Genomic DNA, 10,997 nt, shown 5'->3' on the forward strand with positions numbered 1-10,997 from the left:
TGGACCCACAAGTATATGGCCAATTAATCTTTGACAAATCAGGAAAGAGTGTCCAATGGAAAAAAGACAGTCTCTTTAACAGGTGGTGTTGGGAGAACTGGACAGCAACATGTAGAAAAATGAAATTAGACCACTTCCTGACACCATTCACAAAAATAAACTCAAAATGGATAAAGGATCTGAATGTGAGACAGGAAACCATCAAAACCTTTGAGGAAAAAGCAGGAAATAGCCTCCTAGACCTCAATCACAGCAATTTCTTCCTCGATACATCCCCAGAGGCAAGGGAATCAAGAACAAAATTGGATGTCTTCTTTAGAAAAGTCTATTCATGTATTTTACCCATTTCTTCACCAGATTATTTGTTTTTTGGGGTGTTGAGTTTGATAAGTTCTTTAGAAATTTTGGATACTAGCCCTTTATCTGATATGTCATTTGCAAATATCTTCTCCCATCCTGTCTGTTGCCTTTTAGTTTTACTAATTGTTTCCTTCTCCATGCAGAAGCTTTTTATCTTGATGAGGTCTCAATAGTTCATTTTTGCTTTGGTTCCCTTGCCTCTGGATACATGTTGAGTAAGAAGTTGCTGTGGCCAAAATCAGAGGTTTTTGCCTGCTTTCTCCTCTAGGATTTTGATAGCTTCCTGTCTTATGTTTAGATCTTTCATCTATTTTGAGCTTATTTTTGTGTATGGTGTAAGAAAGTGGCCCAGGTTCATTTTTCTGCATGTCACTGTCCAATTTTCTCAACACCATTTGCTGAAGAGACTGTCTTTATTCCATTGGATATTCTTTCCTGCTTTGTCAGAGATTAGTTGGCTCTATGTTTGTGGGTCTATTTCTCGGTTCTCTATTCTGTTCCATTGGTCTAAGTCTCTGTTTTTGTGCCAGTGCCATACTTTCTTGATTATTACAGCTTTGTAGTACATCTTGAAGTCCAGGATTGTGATGCCTCCAGCTTCAGTTTTCTTTTTCAGGATTGCTTTGGCTATCCAGGGTCTTTTATGGTCTCATAAAAGTTGTAGGACAGTTTTTCCTAGCTCTGTGAAAAATGCTGGTGTTATTTTGATAGAACTTGCATTGTATATGTAGATTGCTTTGGGTAGCATTGACATTTTAACAATGTTTGTTCTTCCCATCCATGAGCATGGAATATGTTTTTTTTTTTTTTTTGGTTTCTTCAATTTCTTTCATAAGCCTTCTAAAGTTTTCAGTGTATAGGTTTTTCACCTCTTTGGTTAGGTTTATTCCTAGATATTTTATGGTTTCTGGTGCAATTGTAAATGAGATCAATTCCTTGATTTACCTTGCTGCTGCTTCATTATTAGCATATAGAAATGCAACCGATTTCTGTGCATTGATTTTATATCATGCTACTTGCTGAATTGATGAATCAATTCTAGCAATTTTTTTTTGGTGGAATCTCTTGGGTTTTCCATATACAGTATCATGTCATCTGTGAAGAGTGAAAGTTTGACTTCCTACTGGCTGATTTGGAAGCCTTTTATTCCCTTGTGTTGTCTGATTGCTAAGGCTAAGAGTTCCAATACTATGTTGAATAACAGTGGTGAGAGTGGATATCCCCATTGTGTTCCTGACCTTAGAGGGAAAGCTCTCAGTTTTTCCCCATTGAGGATGATATTAGCAGTGGGTCTTTCATATATGGCATTTATGATCTTGAGGTATGATCCTTTTATCTCTACTTCCTTGAGAGTTTTTATCAAGAAAGGATGCTTTTTGTCAAAAGCTTTCTTTGTGTCTATTGAGAGGATCATGTGGTTCTTGTCCTTTTCTTTATGTGATGTATCACATTGATTGATTTGCAAATATTGAACCAGCCCTGCATCCCAGGTATAAACCCCACTTAATCATGGTGAATAATTCTTTTAATGCATTGTTGGAGCTGGTTGGCTAGTATCTTGCTGAGGATTTTTGCACCCATGTTCATCAGGGAAACTGGTAATGCTGGCCTCATAGAATGAGTTTGGAAGCTCTCCTACCATTTATATTTTTTGGAACAGTTTTCAAAGAATAGGTGTTAACTCTTCTTTAAGTGTGTGGTACAATTCCCCTGGAAAGCCATCCAGCACTGGACTCTTGTTTTGGGGAGGTTTTTGATTACTAATTCAATTTCTTTACTGGTTATAAGTCTGTTAAAATTCTCCTTTTCTTCCTGTTTCAGTTTAGGTAGTTTATGTTTCTAGGAAGTTGTCCATTTCTTCCAGATTGCCCAATTTATTATCGTATAATTATTCATAATATTGTCTTATTATTGTTTGTATTTCTGGGGTTTTTTTGTTTGTAACCTCTCCTCATTCATTTTTTATTTTATTTAAATGGGTGCTTTCCTTTTGATCAAATGGGCTAGGGGTTATTGATTTTGTGAATTCTTTCGAAGAATTCTTTCAAAGCCAGCTCCTGGCTTCATTGATCTACCATTTCTTTTGTTTTTGTTTTTTGCCATAGCATTGATTTCCACTCTAATCTTTATTGTTTCCTGTCTTCCGGTGGTTTTGGTTTTATTTCCTGTTCTTCTTTCATCTCTTTATGGTGCAAGGTTAGGTTGTGTATCTGAGACCGTTCTTCCTTCTTAAGGAAGGCCTGATTGCTATATACTTTCCTCTCATGACCGCCTTTGCTGCATCCCAGAGGTTTTGGGCTGTCATGTTATCATTTTCATTGGCTTCCATGTACTTCTAAATTTCCTGTTTAATTTCTTGGTTAATCTGATCATTCTTTAGGAGGATGTTCTTTAATCTCCAAGTAGTCGTTGTCTTTCCAATTTTTTCTTATGGTTGATTTCGAGTTTCATAGTGTTGTGGTCTGAAAATATGCATGATATGATCTCAATCTTTTTGAACTTGCTGAGGGCTGATTTGTGACCAAGTATGTGATCTTTTCTGGAGAATGTTCCATGTGCATTCAAGAAGAATGTGTATTCTGCGTTTTAGGATGAAATGTTCTGACTATATCTATTAAGTCTATCTGGTCCAGTGTGTCATTCAAAGGCCATTGGCTCCTTGTTGATTTTCTGCTCTGATGATCTTTCCATTGCTGTAAGTAGGATATTGAAGGCCCTACTATTATGGTATTAGTTTCTGTATACTTGTGATTAATTAATTTATATATTTGGGTGTTTCATGTTGGGGAATAAATTTTACAATTATAAAAAAAATTATGATATAATGCCCTTTCTTCATCTCTTGTTACAGTCTTCATTTTAAAATCTAGATGATCTGATATAAGTATTGCTACTCTGGCTTTCTTTTGGTGTTTATTAGTATGATAGATGGTTCTCCATCCCCTTAAGCATCCCCTTAAGGCAGTGCTTAGCTTAATGGGGTGGATCAGCATGGAGGGAGAGGTGAAAATGGTGTCACCCAGCTTCCCAGTCTCTAGCATTAGAACTCTGTGCTCTACCCCACCAGCAATCAAGAACTCCTCCTTTGTCTCCAGCTTCCTTCCATTCCCCACTTCTACACTCTCCACATCCAAACTGTTAGCCTGCCAGGAAGCACCTCCTTCCCAAATTTTATCTCATATGGCACTGTGTTTCCAAACCCCTCACTTCTGAGGGCCTTGTGGCTTGGACCCACTCTGACCCCCTGAGGAGGGGTTGCGAAGAACAATGGCCAGATGCTGGCTTGCCCCTCAGAACGTTCCTGCAATCATGCTACTGAGGCTCAGGCTTCAGGTATGTGACTGGACTCGGGCTTGCCCCAGATTGAGTTTGTGCGATCTCATAGCATTTGCATTTTAGGGATTATGGTAAATCACAACACACAACCCACATCAGGTTTCACTGCACCCTGGCATTTTGTTCCAATACCAGCAATTGTGTTCTCTGGAGTCCACTGGGACCGTTGCCTATGGGGAGGCTGTACAGCCTCTACCAAATGCCTTCCTAGTAGGGTAACAGGGGAACCACTTCTCCCCATGTGTCCCATGGACCCCTGGGACCTGGCTGCCAATTCTTGGGGATTCGCCCTTCCCACCAGAGCACCGCCAGGTATTGGGCTACGAAATTTCTGATGCTGCTCTGCCCTGTTTATAGAGTCTTAATGATATTGAAACTCTCTCCTTTCTCATTTCTGCCTTTCTTGTTCAGACAATTGTGGGTGCTTCCATTCTTTCTCTTTCTCTCCAGCTACATTTGGGGGGAGTGCTTTTCCTGTACTCTCCCCGCTTTCTCTGTCCTCTATTCACAAATATGGCTCCAACGCTCCGCAGCTTCTCTCCCCCAGTTTATCTCTTCATGCTGAGTACCTGCCCAGTTCTGTGGCTCAAGTTATGCAGATTGTTGTATTAATCCTCAGATCAATTTTCTAGGTGTGCAAAATGCTTTGATGGTGATCTAGCTGCATAACAGGTACAAGAGAAGCAGATAACTTGCATGCTGCTCTGCCACCTTGGCCCCTCCAACATTGTCTCTTTGAGACCTGGCCTCTGCCACCACTTTATAGTTGCCCATTAAGTCTGAAGATGTATAAGAACATGAACAAACACTTCTGTATAAAAGATGGCCTTGCCTTTTTAAAACAAACCATGCATAAAGACCATCCCTTTGGTTTGAGACAATATTGATCACTTGCTCCACAACTCAATCATAGGTTACTTTTTCGATATGTGTTTTTCTGAGTGATGTAACAAATATTTACAGTGTGCTATGCACAATGACACAGAAAATAGAATCTCTGCCAAAAGGAGTTCATGATCTTAATTAAGAAAAAAAATTATCAAATAGACCTGAGAGATTTTCTAAAATATCTCTTCATTTTATACTCGAGGAAACTGAAATCTGGAAAACCTCATCAAGTTGCTCAGAACCAGACATTACTAGCAGCAGAGCTGGAACTAGAACCCAGGACTCCACACTTCCAATAATTATTCATTCATTCCTTTAGGAAACATTTGTTGAGCACTTCCTATGTTCCCGCCACTAGGGATTCAAAGATGGATAAGAAACACTCTTGCCAATAAGGAGCTCACAGTCTGATGGAAGATGCAGTTGAAAAAGCAGATAAATATAGAGCTCGAGAGAGTGTTGCACATTGTGAGATAGCACGGGAGCAGAGATGGCTTTCTTTGTTAGGCAAAGGTTCAGAAAGGAGATGATGTTTAGGCTGGGTTTTAAATGCTGAGTAGGAGTTTGCCAGGTAGAGAAAGGGCATTCCAGGTAAAAATAGCCAATTTTTGTGAAGCCTTAACGATATGAATATTCATTTTCATTACCCCAAGGTTTCTGAAACACAGTTCCATGGACATATTCTTAAAGGACCTAGGGAATTTTTTACCTTTTAGAGGATTAATGTTTTATTGAGCCTTATTAAACAGATATAATTCTTCATAACCAAACAGTACAAGACAAATATGATGTACATGTCCTCTAGAGACACATACAGTATCTGAATTGGAGGGGTTCTTAGAGATCATTATCTCAGCCCCCGTGTCCACATGGGCCATAGCCAAGAAGCGATATAGCATAGTGAGCAGGAAACCACATGCAGTGAAACCACAGACATAGTTAAAAAGAAAAAGCAATTAAAGGTTAAAATTAGGTTATTATTCTCTTTGATGCCCTCCCCCTACCCCCCCCCATCCCCCAAGGCATATCACAAAATGTGAAAGCAAAGGGAAGCGGAAAAAACAGCAAGTAGGAAGGCGATACCCTCTAGTCAGGCTATCATGCTTATAATATGGTATTTGAAAAAAGAAAAGACATTTCAAAAGGGCACCATTATTAATACCACCAAGAAGGAATGGAAAGTTGCAGTTTAAATCATTGGTTTTGTGCCAGTTCTCTTTTTTATATAAATATTAATTCTCACTGTGAGTTATTGCACCTTAATTTAGTTAGGAATATATTTTAAAAACGGCTTGCTAAAAGGTGTGATTCAGTGGAAGGAAAGCATTATCAAGTGGTGCAATGATCCATAAATAGCTATTATTATTATTTAACATTTGTTAAACACCCACAGTGAGCTAAGCACCATACTAAACTTTGGAAAGATATGGTTCTTTCTCTGACAAAGGAAGATTAAATACAGAAGATAGGAGAGCTTAAATCTACTTAGGATCTGAAATATATTCCTCTACTCCAACTTTTCCTTGCTTCACTTGTCAAATTAACATAATTCACTATGTTAGATGAGGACTAATGATAGTTATTCCTTACCTGTGTTCAGTGTTTTATATTTTACAAAGGTTTTTATACCATATCTTATTAGATAAGTTGGCAGATGGTCTCTGGAAGTTTAAGAGAAGACCAAAAACTTGGAGGGGTCAACTGGCCTGTCAGAACATCAAAGGGCAGTTGTACTTAGGGGGAGGAGAGAGCTTTTTCAGATAGGCAACATATGCACAAAACAACTCTCTCTCCACCTCTTTCAGCTACCAGTTTCCCTCCCTGAAGGCAGTCACCAAAATCAATTTCTTGTGTATACTTCCAGAAATACCAAATGCACTCACTAGCATACAGCCTATACTATATGCAGTGTTCTTGCTTCTTTCTCTTTAGGGGTTTTCTAATGTAGGGGTTTTTATTTTGTTTTGTGTTTTGTTTGTTTGGTGGGGTTTTTTGGTCTTTCCTGCAAACTTCTGCTGTTATCATGATTCAAGTATATATATATAATTTCCTTCAAGGGAATTGCTGGACCAAAGTATATTTGAATTGCTAATTTTGATAGCTGTTGCCAAATTCTCCTCTGAAAAATCTGTATTGATTAAAATCTCCAGCAGCAATGTATATAGGAGTGCCGGTTTCCCCACTCTCACTAATACAATGTTATCAAAATTTGTGATCTTTGATAATCTGATAAATGAAAAATAAGATCCCATGATAGTTTCATTTTCTTTCCTTTTAATTATGAAGCTTTTTGAACATTTTTTAAGGCTTAAAAAACATCAGTATTTTTTTCTGTGCATTCTGTTTATATCGTCTCAGTTTTTCTTTTGGAGTGATTGTTGTTTGGTTGATTTAGGGGAATTCTTCTCATAATAATGAAATTAGTCCTTAGTACATAATCTGAACAGCATATATTTTTCCTTATATGTTCTTTATCTTTTTGACTTTTTTAATGACATTTTTTGCCTTACAGAATTGTTTAGTTTTAATTGCTTAATAAATTAATGAATTAATCAATTTGGGTTTACTTCTTATCTAGTAAAATTATTAATACAAGATTATTTTAAAAAGAAACTCCTTCATTTTCCTCCAGTACTATGATTTTATAGGTAAATAATTAATCCATTTGGTATTTATTTGATGTGAGATACGGATCTAACTGGTTTTCTTTTTGATGGGCACTAAGTGGCCCAATGTACACTAATGAATAATGTACCACCACCCCCCAATTTGAAATGCCATCTCCATCATGTAGTAAATTATTTTATTAATAGTAGTGCTTTGGTAAGACTATTATTCAGTTTAGGGATCTAGAAATTCCTCTGGGTCAATTCACCACAGTTGGTGCTAAATATGACTCACTGAAACCAAGTAGATGTGTGTGGCAATGAACACAGAAAAAGTAGTGTGCAGGAAACAGGCAGAATGCCTAGCTGGAGTTTAGATAGCAAAGAGAAACAATGAAAAGCTGAGATTAAAATATAAGGGGGAAAGTAGAAAACAAATGACTGAATGAAACAGAGGGTGATAGGAAGAGACAATATTCCAGTTGCCTTCCTGATAAAGTCCAGACTCAACCGTGTGCACTCTCGCACCTGTCTTATCTGGCCTCTGCCTACCTGTCTAGCCCAGGGCATGTGCCCCTTAACTTTTCTTTCAAGTTTCAGCTTACACATTATTTCCCTAGTCTTCGTTCCTGATCTGGCCAAGACTGAATCAGATATTCCTCTTCTGTATCTCTGCAGGATTCTGTGCTTTAGACTTCAGCATTCTAGTCTCTTAATGCTTTTACCCGTGTTGTGGACATTTTCCTTCACTCCCCAACTTTTGTAGCTCTTTGTCCTGGTAACTAAATTTCCCTCTCTCTCTCTCTCTCTCTCTCTCTCTCTCTCTCTCTCTCTGTGTGTGTGTGTGTGTGTGTGTGTGTGTGTGTGTGTAGAGTGGGGAAATTGGGCCTGATCTGAATGAAACAACTGGTGCTTCTTACTTTTTTTAATTTTTTTTTCCAAGTACAGCTGACTCACAATGTTACATACATTAGTTTCAGGTATATAACAGTGATTCAACTTCTCTATATGTGATATTGTGTTCACAGTTGGTGCTTCTTATGAGGAAGGTTCAATCTATTCCAGCACAGCTCTTGCATTCAGGCTTCTGTGTCCACTGCTTGGTCAGAAACTCCCAAATACCACTGGGCTCACATATACAGTTGTCAGGGCAGCACCCAGCCCTAGAGTGGTTTTCATCTCATGGAGGAACAGACTGGGCCATAGTCCCCGCGGGCAGCCAGCTCATCTCCTGGATATCCTCAAGGGAAGGGTTTGGCAAATTATAGTTCACGAGCCAGATCTGGCCCCCTGACTTTTCTTTTTATATAAATAAAGGTTTATTAGAACACACACACCATGATAATGATAACTACACATGTCAAATACTTATTCTTACATTTGATTATTTCAGTCATTTTCTTATATGGGCTCAATGCTCTTCAGAATCTTTACGGATTATAAAACCCACATAGAACTCTCTAAACTCTGAAAGGAAGACATCATGGCTATGAGAGATTACTCTAAGTTCTGAAAATAAAATTATGTTTTTATTCAGCTTCCAATTGTCTCTGCTAATGAAAGAATGCAAAGTAGTGGATAATCAAAAGTCATTTATATGTGTTTGGGGACTTTGCTCCATGATGGGTTCAGTAGTAAATTTTCCTTCCTAATTGCGTTTTGCCTACAGTGGCACCAAAATGAGTTTGGATTGTCTGAGCATATGTTAACTGGGTGATAAAGATAATAATCATTGTGCTTGACAGGAATAGAAGCCATTTAAAAATGTTTAAAATTTTACTTTATATGACCCTCAAAGCAGATAATCCACAAAGCAAAGGGGTGAGGGTCAATCAAATATAAGAAATTTTTTGTTCTAATGCATCATTATAATTTTTTATTTTGCAATAATTTTTAAAATTTTTACCTACTTTACTTAATAGACATTCATTAACTGTAAAATTTTATACCATTCAAATAATCTCATGTTTCAATTACTATCTTCTTAAAATAGCTCATGATGGTTAAAGTATTATTTATTCTATTCATAAGTTAATGCTGTTTAAACTCCATTAGTGAAATATATTAAAAAATTTTTATGCATTTTTCCACCCTTCATACTTTTAGCTATGCAGGGTTTAAAGGCCAGGCAGAATACTTAAATACTTTGGGAATTCTTAGAAAAAAAAATTACCTCAGCTGGATGAATCAAACCATTTTTACAAGAATCTGGAACCCTTGTTATGGTTGGTGGTTATGCACACTGTTATATTATTTTTGGAGATCAGTTTTCCCATTTGTGTAAAAATACATGAAATATTTAGCATTTGACTCAATTACACTTTGAGGAGTCACCTCAAGAAAATAATTAACACAAAAAAGATGCCATGGAGGCACTATTTATTATGGGGGGAGGAATCTAAATTTCTAGCAATAATAGCATATCTATAATTTCAGAAATCATGTTTTCAAAGATAACTTCATAGCCTGGCAAGATAACTACAATGTAATTATTATTAAGTAAAAGTAAACACACACACATAAAGGCAGAGCATTATCTCATATATCTATATGACTGTGTATCTGGTGGTGTAGGAGCTGGAGGGAGGAATATGGAAGAAAATTTGCCAGTGATTATTTGAGTTGTGAGATGATGGATAATTTTTACTTCTCATTTTGAACTTTTACCATTATAAATTTCTGTAACACATATGTAGCTTATATATGAGCAAGTTTTATTTCTATAACTAGATGCTGGGTCCCTGAGCAGGCAGATTAGGTAAATAGTCCTCTTTAGAAAACGCTTTCTACAAAGAGGCTGTTAAGATTGAATCTTGTTTTACAGCTGCTGTTTCTCATTAGCCAGTTTGTTATCATCATTGCACTTTACAGCTTGGTCTACGATGGAGAAATTCTCTAGCAAGGTTGGATACTTTGTTGGTGTTCAGAAGGATTTACTTTCTTGGAGAAGAATATTAACTTTCTCAAGTCTCTCCCATGCTACCATCCACCTTCTCATCTTAAATCCTTGGCTTAAAACACAGTAGGTTGTATGTTCCTTGTCTAGAAGCAGAAAGATCTGATAAAAGACTGTTACAATAGTCTGGGCAAGAAATGATAAATCCAAACCAAGTCAGTCGCAATGAATGTGTGTGTGTGTGTGTGTGTGTGTGTGTGTGTGTGTGAGAGAGAGAGAGAGAGAGAGAGAGAGAGAGAGCGAGCGCACAAGCAAGCACAGGAGATTCAATTAGCCCCACACAGACCATGTGTATCATTTTTGAACGAGATCCTTTCCCATCCTTCAAGCTTCCATTCAAAAGCCTCCTTCTTCCTAAAATCCTCCCATAACTGAACATTGTTTCATCTCCTTTTATTTTCACTTTTTACCTTTTTTGTATATACTTTCTATTCTTGAAACAATTAAACTTACAGGAAAAAATTGCAGTTTTTTAGCACAAAGAACTTTTTTCTTAAACCATTTGAGGCCAAGTTGCCAAGCTAATAATGCCCCCATCACCCCTGAATACATTAGTATGAATTTCCTACAGAAAAAAGACATTCTCTACACAAGCACAGTGAACCATCAGAATCAGAAAAATAGTATTAAACATTAACATCGTCTAATCGTCACTCCAGTAATGTTCTTCATAGCAAAAAGCTCCTGTTTGAAATCAAGTGTTGCATTTAATTATCATGTCTCTTCAATCTAATTCAATCTGGAAGAGTGTCTGTCTTAACTCTCATACCTGGACACTAGAAAATTACAGTCCAAAGAAGAGCCCTGGGTCAGGCTTCACACTTATAGTGTAGAATCTGCTTGGAACTCTC

The 10,997-nt window shown here is 37.3% G+C and overlaps 1 protein-coding gene across 3 annotated transcripts in view; it reads left to right on the forward strand.

Annotated features, from left to right (window-relative positions):
* Window positions 1–10,997, forward strand: part of HTR1E (5-hydroxytryptamine receptor 1E) — a 78,060-nt gene that overhangs the window by 40,429 nt on the left and 26,634 nt on the right. The window lies entirely within an intron of this gene.

Source organism: Suricata suricatta, chromosome 7, assembly GCF_006229205.1.
Source record: "Suricata suricatta isolate VVHF042 chromosome 7, meerkat_22Aug2017_6uvM2_HiC, whole genome shotgun sequence".
Lineage (NCBI taxonomy): Eukaryota > Metazoa > Chordata > Mammalia > Carnivora > Herpestidae > Suricata > Suricata suricatta.